The sequence below is a fragment of the Fukomys damarensis genome, unplaced genomic scaffold, assembly GCF_012274545.1.
Source record: "Fukomys damarensis isolate Sample0158 unplaced genomic scaffold, DMR_v1.0_HiC HiC_scaffold_34, whole genome shotgun sequence".
Lineage (NCBI taxonomy): Eukaryota > Metazoa > Chordata > Mammalia > Rodentia > Bathyergidae > Fukomys > Fukomys damarensis.
The window spans coordinates 19213268-19229529 of NW_022900946.1; the positions used below are offsets into that span (position 1 = coordinate 19213268).

Sequence of the window (16262 nt, forward strand, 5' to 3'; positions counted from 1 at the left end):
TTTTTTTTTTTTTTTTTTTTTTTTGGTACGGGGCATTGAACTCGGGGCCTTGTGCTTGCAAGGCAGGCAGAACGGAACCACTGAGCTAAATGCCCGGCCCTGAGAATTAAATCTTAAATTCAGGTCTTCCTATTCCCAGATATGTTCTCATTCAATACTGTGTATATTAGGGTCCACCAGGAAACAGATGGTCCGTTTAAATTGGGTAATTTGAAGCAGTGTATAGGGTTAGTGGAATATTCTGGGGCTATTAATCGTGGGATCTTACTGTCTATACTTCTGGAATCAGAGAAATATGTATGGTCATCTTACTGAAATTGGGACTTTGGGTCAAGGGATTCAAGAATGAAGTTGTGAGAATAAAAACACCACTTGTCCTCACATTTTCCCTAGGTTCTGTTAAGGCTTCCCACGGACAAATCTGAACTACAAGTTAGGGAAAGGGAGAATTGATCGTGTCCAGACAGGATAGTTTTAGGGCACAGCACAGGATGGAAAAGAATAAAAATTGTGCCCGGAGAGTCAAATGGAAGATATCCTGCATAACAAGCAATCTTACTTCTAATAGAAAGCTTATTTTAAGTTATAGTTTACTGTTCATGAGCATTTACTCTATGCCAAGCATATTCATGATTTCTTCGCATCTTTCTATACACTGTTTTCTCCATTTGACAGATTAAAAAAATTGACTAGTTAAACGAGGGATAGAGACCTGAATAACTAAGATGAAGTTATGTGAATAACTAAGACATCTGCCTTTCCAGAGTCCTGTATTGTATATAGTGGTTTCTCTGTCCACATTTGTGTAATGAAAGAGTGAATGAGGGACAAACATAGGGTTAGGTGGTACATCTCACCGACGAGCCTTTCTGTGCCAGTTCTCCATGGGATTTGTAGTCAGCTTCAGGGGCTGGAAGCTTTCTGCAGAACTGAGTCCCATGCGTATTTGTCTTCTCTGCTGATTTGTAATAGGCCAGCTTCATTAGGCTAAAAGAGCAGGTATGGAAATCTGAAAATATCTTGGACATCAGCTTGGCTTTCTTAGTGGAGGACAGCTTTTGGAATTAAAAATCAATTCATTCTCTCTTTCACTCTCAAGCTATCTTTATCCACCCCCTGATTTCTGATTAACCCCACCCCCCAAATCTGGGCAGATTCCCAGGGTGCTGCCTCTTGTCCCTGCTTAACTCCTACTCACTGTTCTATCCACAAACTCAGTTCTGCTGATAGCATTGCTGGTGCTGCTGCTAGAACACAGCATTCTTTAGTGATAAACCAACAACCAGTTTGGTGGGGAATTTTACCAGCACTCCTAAAATAGGCTGCTATGGAGCGGAAAGCTCAGCTTAAAAGCACTTTGCTCCTTTTCCTATGCTTCCTTTTCCACTATTATCTCCTCTCTTCAGAATCCCATTTTATTGACCCTTTCCTTTCTAGAGAGTACAGAAAATCTTTGTTGTTCCTACTCTAAGCTCTTAATGGAAAAAGAGCCAAACATATATTACATATTTCATGTACTGTGTGCCTTGCATTGCTAGATTCTTCATAGGCATTATTCTATAGCAGTCTATTAGGTAAAAAGTAGAGATCTTGCAGATGAGAGATCGAAAACTTCAGTTCAGTTAGAGAACTTGTCCAGGATCACACAGACATTTGGGTTGAGCTGGCATTTGAACTCTGGTCTAAACCCAGATTTCATCCTGATACACTTATTTAGAATAAACCCTACTGCTATAATGTTTAGGTTTTGTATTTTTGTTATCCGAGAGCCTTTTCCTTCCGCCATTGTCTAGTTTCCCTGGGTCTTGGGCATGTTAAATATACTGTTTCTGCTCACCCTTGTGGGTTTCCACATATGGATTTGCTGATCATCTGATCTCAGCCATAGTCTGTGTATCCTGCTATAGTCCTTCACTGGTGGTATCTCCATCTGGAGGCCATTTCACCTATTTCTTGACAGCAACGCCAACCCATTCTTCAAAGCCCAGTTCAAATGCCACCTCCTTCATGATGTCCTTCTACTCTCATCTGCCTCTAGATCCCCAAGCTTACCTTTGTAGGGCTCCTCTAAAGAATTTACTACATCATTCCTTGTGCCACAGTGTGTTAGTTAGCTTTTTGTCACTGTTTTGGCTCAGGTGAGAAAGGAGAGATGAGAAAGAGAGAAACTGGGGAAAAAATTTACTTCAGGGGTATGCCCCTAGTGATCTACTTCCTACAACTATGGTCCATGTCCAAAATTTTCTTGCCTCTCTGTAGCCCATTAAGCTATGAATGCACCAATGGATGTATCCATTGAAGAGGTTAGGTTCTTTATGATCCAAAGGCGCTACCACTGAACACTACTGTACTGGGAACTAACCCTTTTAACGTGAGGTTTTGGGGGATGTTTCAGATACGAATTGTGACCTACAGTAATTTGAATATGTAACTTATTTTCTTTGTTGCTGGGGGGTTGGTGGGTAAGGATTACACTGTGTTAATATTTGGATCTCTCCAATTCCCGAAGGAGCAGCTTATATATTGTAAGCCACAGTGAATGAAGGTATTAGAGGGAGCCTTTTATGATGAAAAGAGTTTGCAAAGTGAAGATTTACTTATCAACTTTCTGTGCTGACTTTAACAAGATTTAATTGTAAGATAAATATCTTGGTTTAATATGGGATGGTAGTAGTGCACCCAGAAGGAAAAAATTCTTGTGTTTTTCTTGAGAGCTTCAAATTTAAGGAAATGAAGAGACACCAATAAGGACAGGCTGTGGAGAGAAGACTGCTTAGATAGAAGGCCCTCAGGGCTTACATCTCTTTTTTCTTGAAGTGGGGCTTGTAATAGTTAACTGTTATGTCAGCTTGAGTAAGAAACACCCAGCTGATTGGAATGTCATGATTCTGGTTGTGGATGAATGGATTTATTGAAGATAGAAGACCCATCCTCTATGTGAGTGGCACTAGCTGATGGACTTACAGGCTGAATGGAAAAGGGAAAAGAAGTCTTTAAGTTTTGTCTCTTTGGAGGAGCTCCAATCTTTGCCTTTGCCATGGAAATCTGTCTCCTGACTTAGAGTGTAGACTTCAGCCTTCCAGCATGGATCCTTCAGCCTCCTGATACCAACTCACATGGGAATCTACAGTGAGCTCCAGGCCTTCAACCTTTGACTGGATCCTTCTGCTCCAGTGTGCAAACAGCCCTTTTGTACCCTTCCACACCTCACTCGGCAGGTGGCCATGGTAAGTCTACCTTGTAAATCCTTATATATTAAAATATCTTCTATTAAATCTGTTTCTCTAGTGAGCACTGACTGAAACAGATTTTGGTACCAAGAGTGGCTCTAGAGGCAGAATTGTAAAGATGAAATTCTTTGATGGCTTTAGTGATTCCTGGAGTTGGCTCTCTGATAAGACCTGGAGATGCCATGGTCTCTTCTGATAATTGTACAGTTCTGATAGTCTGTAGTGTTAATTGTTTAAAATGCTACACATTGTAGGTCCATTTGATTTTCCTAATTAACCATTGGTGAGATGCAAGGAATTTAGCAACTGCATATAAGATAGATACCTTTGAATATTTTTGGCAGAGTGGGAAAATACAGTGATGCTGGATGGTTGCTCCTAGCATCTCTGGGCAAGCTAGTAAAAGAAAAATAATGAATTCCAAGAAGACTTGAAAAATCTCAAGTCTTCTGAAGACAAATAATAAAGGAAAATAAAGAGCTCAAATATTCAAATTGCCAGCTCCAGACACATAAAAAAATCTAGAAGTTTCTAAGTGTGTCCTGAAAGAGAATCTTTTCTTTAGCTGTAGGGCCAAGATTGCAAAAACCCAATCATAAGTCTTTATAATTTGATTGGCTGAAATACAGTGTAAGTTTAAAGCTTAGCCTTGAAGGATATCTGAAGTAAAGCTGAGGGCTCTGATTAGGAAAGAATCCGTAAATTGGGATGGAGATGTGTGCGAGAATCCTGATGAGGCTGGGGATGTTGAGCTCCTAGATTCTAATGAGATTATTTTGTCAGGGAAGATTTCCATATCTATAGTGGTGGGAACGTCTCTCCTTCCATCCATGTAATGTTGGCTTCCCTCCCATATCTGTGCCCATCAATCCTGTGTTAACCAAGTATAATAATGCTGACACTCCTGAGGACCCACCCTTACCACCCACTTTTGCCGCTAGGCCTATCACCAGGCTCAAATCACAGATACTGTTTTTGGTTTACTATTTTACCAGATAATGGCAACTCTAATGGCTTCCATTTGGCCTTTCTAACCATAATAACCCTCACACTACAGGTTAGTGAACAAATGCGATGATTTGGCCCAGTACTAAGTATATTGATTTCAATTATGCATTCTGGAACAGGGGAAATAACCACAGGTTGAATTTGGGGAACTACTGGACTATCTCACTTTTTTTGTTGCTGAGACAAAATACCCAACACCTAAGGTTAAAAGCAGAAAGGTTTAGCTCATAGTTTGTAGACATTTCAGTCTATAATCAACTGGTTCCAAGGCAGGGTGGCATGGCAGACAAACAGCACAGAGAAGAAACAGTTCATGGTGGCAGAAGATAGCAAAGCAAGTGAGGGATCTTAGCAGTTTCTTTCTGCCGCTTTTATACTGTCTAGACTACTTAGGTTAGGGTGGTGCTAAACTAACCAGTGGACTGATTTAGTATTTTACATACCCTTAATCCCAGCATCATACAGTCTAGATTCACCCATCTCTGAAAAAGCCCCACCTATGACTCAATGAGGCTTTGAGGGGATATCTAGACACAAACCATAACATATACCCACTGTGTGTCAGACCTTTGCTAAAACCCCATTGATCACCTGACTTCAATAGGCCCCTATTCTTTTTTTTTTTTTTTAATAGGCCCCTATTCTTACTGGAGGGCTATAGTGATATTTTGGATCCCCTGGAATCATCATTAGTTCAGAACCAGTGTCCATACTCCCGAAATGTCTGATTAATTTCCTTCCTCCAATGTATAGTCACTCTGGTAAAAGGACTTAGATCCCTGTGGAGAAGGATGGGAGAAAGATGGACAGGATAAATTTTTGGTGATGCACCAGGGTCCTTTGTTAAGGGACCTAGCTACCCCTTCATTCAAGGGGTTCTGTGTCTGTAAACTGCTCAAATTTGGGAACTAGCTGAAGAACCACGACTCTCTGTCACTACAGTTTGAGGTAGGTTTCTGTTCCTTTGCCCCCAAGTTTTTTCAGTTATATAAACCTAGTAAAAATTTAGTAGGCTTCCTGTTTATTTAACTTTTGGGAACAATGTGACTAGTCAGCCAATGCCAAACTATTCCAGTCATTGCTCTGCTTCTGCTGTCCATTATGGTAAGCACATGCATCTTGTCAGCACTAAGTGCTGCCTCTTGACCCATGCCATTCCATATTCAATTAAACCCACTGCCTATAAGTTTCCCAATCGAGTAACTGTGGTTCTTACCATAAGGTCTGGCATACAGAGAAAGACAATGACAGGACTTTTCAAGGATGGAGAAGAGGTACATGGACAAACCTTTCTATATGGGCAAAGGATGTAAAGGTATTTATATCCCATATAAATGCCCACCAAAAAGTGACCTCAGCAGAAAACTTCAGTAATCAAGGGGGTAGAATGACCCATTCTGTAGATGCAGTCAACCTCTTCAACCCTGTCATTGCCCAGTGGGCTCGTGAATAAAATGGCATGGCAGAGGTATGGAGGTTGTACATGGGCCCAGCAACATGGACTTCCACTCACCAAGGCTGATCTGGCTGAAGCCACTACTGAATGCTTAATATGACAGCCATAGAGACCAATGCTGAGTCCCCAGTATGGTGCCATTCCCCAGGGTGATCAGCTTGTGACCTGGTGGTAGGTTGATTATATTGGTGTTTTTTTGTTTGTTTTTGGTACCGGGGATTGAACTGGAACCACTGAGCTAAATCCTTGGCCCTTGATTATATTGGATCACTTCCATTATGGAAAGGGCAATGCTTTTTATCCTTAATGGCATATACACTTATTCTGGATGGATTTGCCTTCCCTGCACATAATATTTCTACTGAACTACCATTCATGAACTCATAGAATATTTAATCCATCATCATTGATATTCCCCACAGCATAGCCTCTCACCAGGGAATACTTTTTTTTTTTTTTTGAGACAGGGTCTCACTATGTAGTTGAGACTGACCTGGAACTCACTATGTAGCCCAGGCTGGTCTTGAACTCACAGTGATGCTCCTGCCTCAGCCTACTGAGTGCTGGGATTACAGGCATGTGCCACCATGCCTGGCTACCAAGGAACACATTTTATGGCCAAAGAAGTGAGGCAGTGGGCTCATGCTCATAGAATTCACTGGTCTTACCATGTTCCTCACCATTCAGAAGTAGCTGGCTTGATAGGTGGTGTGGTCTTTTGAAGATGCAGTTATAGCACCAGCTAGGGGGCAATAGTTTGCAAGGCAAGGTTCTTTAAAAGGCTGTGTATACGTTGAGTCAGTGTCTCCTATAGCTAGGATTCATGGGTCCAGGAATCCAGAGGTGGAAGTGGGAATGGTACCATTCACCATTATCCCTAGTGATCCATTAGCAAAAATTTGGTTCCAGTTCTCATGACCTCATCCTCTGCTGGCCTAAATCTCAGTTCCAGACTGGGAAAGGCTTATAACTAGGAAACACAACAGTGATTCCATTGAACTAGAGCTGAGATTTCCCTCTGGTCATTTTGATCTCATGCCTCTGAGTAAACAAGCTAAAAAGGGAGTTAAGATGTTGGCGAGGATGATTGACCCAGATTATCAAAGGGAAATTGGACTATTACTCCACAGTGGAGGAAAGGAAGAATATACTTGTAGTGCAGGAGATCCCTTAGGAAGGTCTCCCAGTATTATCATGCACTGTTATTAAGATCAGTGAGAGGGCCAGGGATTTAGTTCAGTGGTTCTGCTGACTGCCTGCCTCCCAAGCACAAGGTCCTGAGTTTGATCCCTGGTTTAAAAAAAAAAAAATCAGTGAGAAATTACAACAATCCAATCTAGGAAGGATGACAAATGCCCAAAACCTGGGAATGATGGAAAGAACCAAGACCTGCTGAGGTACTCACTGTAGGCCGAAGGAATACGTAATGGATAGTAGAAGAAGGTAATTATAAATACCAACTATGATCCCCTGATCAGATACAGAAATGAGGGTTATAATTATGAAAGTTCTCTCCTAATATGCTTCCTAGTTAATATAATGTTGATAGACTTAATATTGGTTCTTAAGTATTGTTAAACCTACATTATAATATTGAAGTTATAAAATGTTAGGAGTAAGCATTATCCAAAGAAAATTGCCTTCTATTCTGGGGAGGGAATTGGTACATTTCCATTTGTATGCAGGACACTTGTATCATGTTAGGCATAATAATAAATTTGGCTGGGGGAATTTAGCTCAGTGGTTCTGCCACCTGGCTTGCAAGCTGTAAAGACCCGAGTTTGATCCCCGGTACCAAAAACAAAACAAAAAACAAAAAAAACTTGTCTTTGTATCTGACGACTAAGTATGGTTTAAGGAAATGTACATGGTTGTCAGGTTGACAAGGGGCGGATTGTGATAGTTAACAGTTGTGTTAATTTGAGTAAGAAATACCCAGCTGATTGGGTGTGGCTGAATGGATTTACTGAAGACAAAAAACTCACCTTGGGTGTAAGTGGCACTGGCTAATGAGCTTTTGTAGCCTGAATGGAATAAAAAGGAAAAGGAGGCCATCTCAGTTTTGTTTCTTCAGGAAATGCAGTCTTTGTCTTTGCCTTGGATGTCTGTTTCCTGGCTGCCAGCACAGACTCTTCAGCCTTCCAGTGTACTCTTCAGACTTCCATTGCAGACCCTTTGGCCTCTTGTTACAGACTTGCACAGGATTCTACAGTGAGCTCCAGGCATTTGACTAGATTCTTTGGATCGCTAGCATGTAGACAGCCCTTTTGCACTCATGCACACCTGACTCTGAAGGCAGCCATTATAAGCCTACCTTGTAAATCCTTTTTTTTGTTTGTTTGTTTTTTTGAGACAGGGTCTCACTATGTAGTTGAGACTGACCTGGAACTCACTATGTAGCCCAGGCTGGTCTCCAACTTACAGTGATCCTCCTGCCTTAGCCTTCCGAGTGCTAGGATTACAGGCATTCGCCACCACGCCCGGCTTGTAAATCCTTATATATTAATATATCTCATAGTAAATCTCTTTCTTTAGTGAGGACTGACCCAACAACACTTTGTGAGCTATGTCCATTAAGCTCTATCATGTGCTGCAACTTTTCTGAGACTATTTCTATTATATTTGCTCAGATAGCAAAGGCTTGATTTCATCACCAGAAGTAAAAGGGAGATTTTGGCTATAATGGCAGCCCTCCCTCCCTGGGACCTGAATTGGCTCAGAGTACCCATTTCCCATATTGCCTAAGACAGACAGATGCTAGAGCCCTTCAGCAGAGAATAGGTGTGGGCTGGGATGACTCACCTGCTCTGTCACCACCTACAGCTTGGCTCAAAGCCTTTGGGAATCAAAACACTTCCCGAGGAGAGGCACAGAAGGCTCTCCTGTAGATAGCAGCTTGGGTTCCTGCAAGTCTGCAAATATCAGCCGCTGTTCTGATGTTTCAGAGTCCAAACCAGTGAGGAACCATCAGGTAGATAGATGGTCATGGAAGATGGCAGCAACTTTTGAAAATAGTACCCTGATCTGGGCATTAGATAACCTAGATTTTCTGCTGGGCTCTGCCTGGAGCTATGTTTTTATGAAATATGAAGGGCATTAACTTTTTTGTGTGACCATCGTCTCCTATTTGCTGAGGGCATAGAGGGTTATGTGAAGTCAGAACCTATCCTTATTCATGATGGTCTCTCAGTCTCTAAATGAATACAAGCCAATGTAATAAAAGCTATATGGAGGGGCCAGGGATGTGGCTAAGTGGCTCCATGCCTGCCTGGCAAGTACAACGTCCTGAGTTTGATCCCTGGTATGGCGGGGGGAGCTGTATGGAGACTTTTTGGGAGTGTAGAAGAGAAATGAACTCATCTGTACTATGGGAAATAAATGAGGTCAGTCTTAATTGAGAAATCACATTTGAGGTAGGATTTACATTAGAATCTTCTGGGCAGATGCTGCATCTTTGAAGAATATTTTGCAGTATATTGTCAGTGGAATCTGATGAAAGTGAGGGTGAAGAGAAGGAATTAGTCTAGTAGTAAACGATGTTCATAGACAATGCAAACTTTGGGCCTTATCCTCAGTGGAGGGAAACATTGAATTATTTCAGTGTTTAAGGTCAAGACATGATCAGATTTGTGTGATAGCAATGTGGAGGATGAATTAGAAGAATCAAAGATGAAGAGAGAAACTTAATCTTAGCATTTGGGAGGCTAAGGCAGGAGGATCACAAGTTTGATCCCACCCTGGGCAATTTAGTGACTTAGCCAGCCCTTATTTCAAAAATAAAATAAAATAAGGGCTGGGGATTTAGCGCAGTGGTGCTGCTGCCTGCCTCACAAGTGCAAGGTCCTGAGTTCGATCCCCGATACCCACCTCCCAAAATGCTGGAGTTAAAGCTCAGTGTGAATGCCCTGGATTTGATCCACACATATATACACACACACACACCACATACACATACACATATGCACATACATAGAGGAAGAGAGACACTAGTTAGAAGTTTAGAATATCACAAAGGAGAAAGTTTGAGGACTTCAACTAGGGAATTAGAGAAGAGGGGTAGATTAGGTAATCCCTAAAGCCAAAGTTCTGTGCCTCTTTGAACCCATTTGTGCTTTGGTGCTGTTTGTACCTGTTCCCTCCCACTCTCCCCAACAGTTACCTTGATTTCATGGTCCATCCTGGGAGGCAGTGACATTTTTGGGTTTTTACCCTATTCCCTAATCCATTTCCTTATTTGTCCTGTTCACCTAACAGTTCTGAGGCTCAGCTCTTTGGATACCAGTTCCTAGGAAGCTATACTCCACCTGAGTCCTTTTCACCTCTACATCCAGCCCTAATTCTGCTGTCTTTAGTGTTGGACCTAAGGTCTCCAAATTGGCAATGGCATTTTCTCTTCTCTCCTCTCTCTCTTCCTTTTTTTTTTTTTTTTTTTTTTTTTTTTTGGTACTGGGGATTGAACTTGGGTCCTTGTGCTTGTGAGGCAGGTGGTGGCACCACTGAGCTAAATACCCACCCCTCTTCCCATTACTCTTTCCAAGATGACGGGTGAGATACCATGCCTCAGTGTGAGATGCTGACAAGCAGGAACTAGAAAAATGGATTAAAGACCAAATTTGGGACTTCAGAGAACAGAAGGTGGATTACAGGGCAGTCCCATATGATGATCAGGCAAGTCTGAACACCTTGTGTTAAATTTAGAACAGTTTCTTAAAGTGTAATCTAAAAGCCAGAAGTACGTGCCTTCTAATTGTTTCACTATTCCTATCCCAGACTAGGCTTATGGATGCTGCCCCTTCTTGCTCCATTTCTTTGTAAAGCTGTCATTCCATGATTCCTGGGACTATAGACTTCAGCAACCAGTGAACAAATAGATTCTTGGTACCCATGGTGTGCTAAGCTTAATAGAAGATGGGTAGGGTATAGACGCCCCTGCTATATTCACAAAAAATCAGGGACTTATTTTAGCATCTTGAGAGAGCAAAATCATGAGAACTAACTAAAGAACAGGAAAGACGAGGGCTTAAGAGGGCAATTAGGATTTGGAGGTACAAAGCAAATACCATAGAACCCAAGAAGGGAAGGCAGTTTCTTTCTTTTTTTTTTTTCTTTTTAGGTACAAAGGATCGAACTCAGGACCTTGTGCTTGTGAAGCAGGTGGCAGAACCACTGAGCTAAATCCCCAGCCTCTAAGGAAGGCAGTTGCAGTTTCTTCTGTTGCATCAATTTGGGGATTGAATTCACCTAAATCTAAGCTGGATCCACCTAATCTCAGTGTGAGGTTGGGGGCCAAGCAGCACTTTGTATGGCCCTCTTATGGAGCTATGACCCTATTATGCAAATATTTATGCTGCTTCCTCTATTTGCATTTCCCCACTAGTCAGATGCTCAATTCATTCTTCAAGGCCCAGCCCAATGCCTGTCTTTTCAAGGAAGTTTTTTACCTCCCATTGGTCAGAATTTTTGCTATGTTCCTATGCAGCCCTTTGTTTATAACTCTGCTGTGACATTTATTTCATTTTGTCATGTATTTGTTGTGGGTGTTTTCATCAGTTCTACTAGATTTTGAGTTGCTTGTTAGCAGGGACAATCTGAATAACTTCTCTAACTCCCAGAATGGAACCTTGCTCAGAAAATGTTTGATAGCCAGGCGTTGTGGTGCACTCCTGTAATCCTAGCACTCAGGAGGCTGAGGCAGGAGGATCACTGTGAGTTCGAGACCAGCCTGGGCTACATAGCGAGCTCCAGGTCAGTCTCAACTACATAGTGAGACCATCTCAAAAAACCAAAAAAAAAAAAGAAAAAGAAAAAAGAAAATATTTGATAAATGAATGAACAGCAGTTTGATTTCATTCTCCCTCGTGTATCAGTTATAGACAATCAATTCTGTAAAAGTAACCTTAAAAGTAGAATGGTAAGGGTCTGTTTTGTTGGGTCAGTTTCTGATGAAAACGGTGAGACTTAGCCAGGCTTGGTGGCACACTCCTGTAATCTTAGCACTCGGGAGGCTGAGGCAGGAGGATGGCTATGAGTTCAAGACCAGCCTGGGCTACATAGTGAGTTCCAGGTCAGTCTCAACTACATAGTGAGACCCTGTCTCAAAAAACCAAAAAAAAAAAAAAAAAATAAAAGAAAAGAAAACGGTGAGACTTAGTAAGATTCACAAAAGAAGTGTCCAGTCTCTTTTTGGTCTTGACCCTCAGGACCAAAGGAGCAAAGTGAGATATGAGAGACAAGAAGGCTTTCCCTTGCTATGGAGTTAGAAGAGTTGAGGACTAGTCTTGATCAATCTCTTGTGATATTATACTTGCCTTGTTAGCTTTATGGAATATAAATGAAGAAGAAATATGTAAATTGTTTGGAATGTACAGAATGTTACTTACACATTAGGCATTCTTACAGTTTTCCTCTGTCCTGATTTTTTTCATTTCTTTTCTTTTCTTTTTTCTTCTTGCAGTGCTGAGGACAAGACCCAGAGCCTTACACATGCAAAGCAAGCTCTTTACCACTGACTACACCACTGATCCTTCATTATTTTTGCAAAGAAAACTCTCAAATAATCAATCTGTTGGTCTGGAAGAGTTTAGCCAGTCTCCATTTGGGTTCCCATTTAGGCCTAAAGACCAGATTCAAAATGAAAGAGAGAGGCAACTCTCTCATCTAATTTGGGCAACTTGGGATAAATTACTTCAACTGAGCCTCATTTTCTCATCCATAAATGGGCATAATAATCTACCCCACCTTACTCTTGGAGCCACAGGGAGGATGAAATGAAACAATAAATATGACAGTGCCTTGTGGACATTCAAGGTCTGTGCAAATGCTATGGATTTATTTTTTAATCTGTGCTTGAGGCTCTAGATGAAATTCTCCAAGGCTGTTACACATCCAGACAGTGACATCATATACATGTTATTGGAGTCCAGGGTGGGGCACAGAAGACAGGCCCAGAATCATGGGGCAGGGTGAATGCAAAAGAGCTCCACCCACTGCTGTCCTGTAGAAGACCTGATTCTGTTGTCCTTGTTTTCCTGATGTGAAGAATTCAGCCTCCTGGTTTCTAAGCCATGGAAGACTGCTTGACCTCTGTGCTCAGAAATTACTTGGATTACAGGTCAAGTGTAAGAACCAATCTGATTTATTTTTCCCCAGGGTGCCTGCATGTGGCAGGCATTCAGGTTATGTTTGTTGTTTAACAAAATACAGGTAGTACATCACCCTCATCCTCATTTCCTTTATGTTTGCATATTCTATTTATAGATAAACATAAAAAACCAGTACATGACTCAGAGAAATAGAAGCCTGACTGTATGTGAAAATGTGACTGATGAGTATTAACTAAAGGCCAAGCTTTAGACTTAGCCAGTAAGAGAGTCACCATCCAGGTCCTTTGTTAATCCCAGGAGGCTATGAAGCTAGCCAAGGTCTGATGGGGAAGGTTCTCTGCCCATGGCCTATATTTTTATTGTTTTTGCTGTACTGGGGATTGAACCAAGGATGTTCTACAGCTGAGCTATATCCCCAGCCCTTTCTAACATTTTTAGATAGGCTCTTGCTAAGACATCCAGGTCGGCCTTGAATTTGTGAACCCAGTGGGATCACAGGAGTACATCACTATACCCAGCTGGCAAGGTAGTTGTGGAACCGCTTCACTGGTCCTGCGGTAGGTAATCTCTGACACTGAAGGCAGAGGCAGGAGGGTCTTAGAGGTCTTCTGGTGAAGGTGGGAATATGGAAAGGAGATAAAGGCAGTTGTGGAGACTTACTTCTTCCCCCACAGAGTCTTCTTTCTGGTCCTAATTGGGAGGCTGTATTAGTTTTTGATACAGAGTTTCTCTGTGTAGCTCAGGCTGGCCTCAAACTCTCCATCTTCCTGCCTCATCCTTTTGAGTTTACAGGCATGTACCAGCATTCCTGACTCTCTGTCTCTCTTCTTTTCTTCTCTCTCTTGCTTGTGTCCTCCTTTCCTTCTTTTTCTCTTTCTTTAAAAAAATCCATTTATCACCTCACAGACCTAAAGGTTAGAAATCGAGGTATGGTGTTGGGTTTCCTGCTTGGGGCCTCCCTAGACTGAAATTAAGTATAAGCTGCCAGGCTGGGGATTTGGCTCAGTGGTTCTGCCACCTGCCTCGAAAGTGTAAGGGCCTGGGTCCAATCTCTGGTACCAAAACAAACAAACAAAACAAAACAAGGTATAAGCTGCCTGAGTACTTGTCTACAGTAGAGGTTCTGGGAAATGACTTCCTTGGCTTACTTCAAGCTTATTGAAATGGTGCAGAATTTAGAGAATTTAATTCCTTGCAGTTGAGACACTGGGTTCTGTTTCCCTGGTGGCTGGCTGGCTGTCAGCAGGGTTTTTTCTCAGCTACTAGAAGCCACACTCAAGTGCTTTTCTTATGCTCTTCTCCATTTTCAATTTAGCAGAAGGGCATCAAACCTCCCCCATATTTAGAATTTTGACTACCTCTCTGGAGATGTTCTGAATTTAAGATGCTCATGTGTTTAGATTAAACCCACCTGGACAGTCTCCTTTGAGTCTGCTCAAAGTCAACTGATTAGTAACCTTAATGACACCTATAAAATCTGTTTGCTATTATTACAGTCCTAGGGAGTGGAGGGGGAATGGGAGCCATTTTGAGATTACATTAGATTTTATTAGAAAGGATGATGTCACAGGGGGCCGTATTTGGGTGTGGGCAGAGGGATGGATGAGAGGAAGGAAGCTAATGTAGTGGAAAGGCATCTTCTTGCTTACAGCAAAACCAGAGTAGGAAGCCTGGTGTGGTGGTGCATGCCTGTAATCCCAGCACTCGGGAGGCTGAGGTAGGAGGATCGCTGTGAGTTCGAGACAAGCCTGGACTGCATAGTGAGTTCCAGGTCAGTCTCAACTATATAGTGAGACCCTGTCTCAAAAACAAACAAGCAAACTAACTAACACCAAAAAACAACAAAACAGAGTAAGCATCATTCTTGTTATCCTCATTTTATTGAAAATACTGAGGCTCAAAGATAAGAATAGGCACAGCTGTTTATTAAGTGGTAGCTCTGCCTAATTCCAAAGCTTTCTTGTTCCACTTGGTTATATTGGAAAAAAGGAGGGGGCAATATAAGATATTGGGGAGATAAAGTTAAGGAAATCTCAGCAGCTGATTTGCTATGGAAGAAAGAAAAGAATCCAAGATAATCTAAAGCACCAAATCTGGAGCAGTGGTAGTGAACCTATGGTGCGTATACCACAGGTGGCTGTTTGTTACTGAAAGATTTAAAAGGTTCACACTCACTGGCCGAGAGATTGGGAAGGTGAGGGGGTATCCATGGAAATACTGTACACCCAAGGGCTAATTCAGCCACATACAGGAAGAACACCATATTTCTGTATGGATTTCAAATCCTCAGTATCCCCATGCTCTGTAAACCCATGCCTTTTACCTTCAGAGAAGCTTTTTCTCCCAGCAGGCAGAGGTCAGGGCCACCTAACTGTCTTTTCTCCTGATAACTATCTCAAGACCTGGGAATAGCTGAGAGCCCTGAGGTATTAGGTCCATGCAGGGTGAGGGGGAAGGAAGGAAGTTGACACCAGCTGCTGGTAGCATCTGGCGCTGCATATAGAAATCCTTTGCCCAGTGTTTTGGGCAGCATTCATTGCTCCAGTTGGTTTGACTGTTTGGACTCTGACACAGAGCTCACACAGCTAGTCATACTGAGGCGTCCGTACATGGTGAGCAGTCAGGGTACCTCCCCTATAGTTCCTCTAGGATGATCGTTTCTGGGCCTACCTGCTGATAAATTAGATTACTGGTAACTCATTTTTAAATGCATTCACGTATGTATGTATTGAGATGGGCTGGCCTTGATCTCATAATACTTCTGCCTCAGCCTACAGAGTATCTGGGATTATAAGTATGCCCTACTCTACCTGGCTAAAAGTTGAATGCATTTTAGCTGTCATTATATAGTTTATCTAATATCTAATATTAGTATATCTAATATAGTTTATCTGATATATAATATTTTAATAATATAATAATTTACCTCTCTTTGGTAATTAGGCCATATTTCACATATTTTATTGTTGTACATTTTCTAGAGGAACGTAGCGGGGGTGGAGGGGCCTTGTTTAGATGTTGATGGTTTAGAGAGTTTTCCTCCTTAGGCAAGTAGCACTCGACGGGAGATTCCTTTCTCATCTTTGAATCTGACCATAATAAGAAATAAGTCCAGTGGTCATATGTGAAGAGGAAATTAGTTTAATACTGTATTAGTTAAGATCATGTTATTGTATGTACAGAAATAATCTGGAATTAGTTTAAACCAAAGAAGAGGGTTTATCTAAAAGATTCAGGGATATATTGTGAATACCACTGAGTCTCAGGAAGGCATGTGAAGGCATGTGAAGGAAGGCTTGTGAGGCAGGAACTGGAAAGGCATCTGAAGCTAGGCAAATTTTCAGTGTGTTTGCTTTAGTGAGTTTTCTGTGTAGTACAGGTGTCCCTGTTTCCACTCCATGTGTGTGGCAGAAAAGGTCCATCCCAAAACTATAATACTATGCCGTGGTACCTCGTTTCATGAAC

General features: G+C 41.8%; 1 long non-coding RNA gene across 1 annotated transcript in view; it reads left to right on the top strand.

Annotated features, from left to right (window-relative positions):
- Nucleotides 1-12663, top strand: part of LOC117284143 — a 13780-nt gene extending 1117 nt beyond the window's left edge. The window contains exons 2-3 of the long non-coding RNA XR_004515244.1: nt 2510-3227; nt 12149-12663. This is a non-coding gene — a long non-coding RNA (uncharacterized LOC117284143). The remainder of the gene's footprint in view (nt 1-2509; nt 3228-12148) is intronic.
- The last annotated feature ends 3599 nt before the right edge of the window (nt 12664-16262 follow it).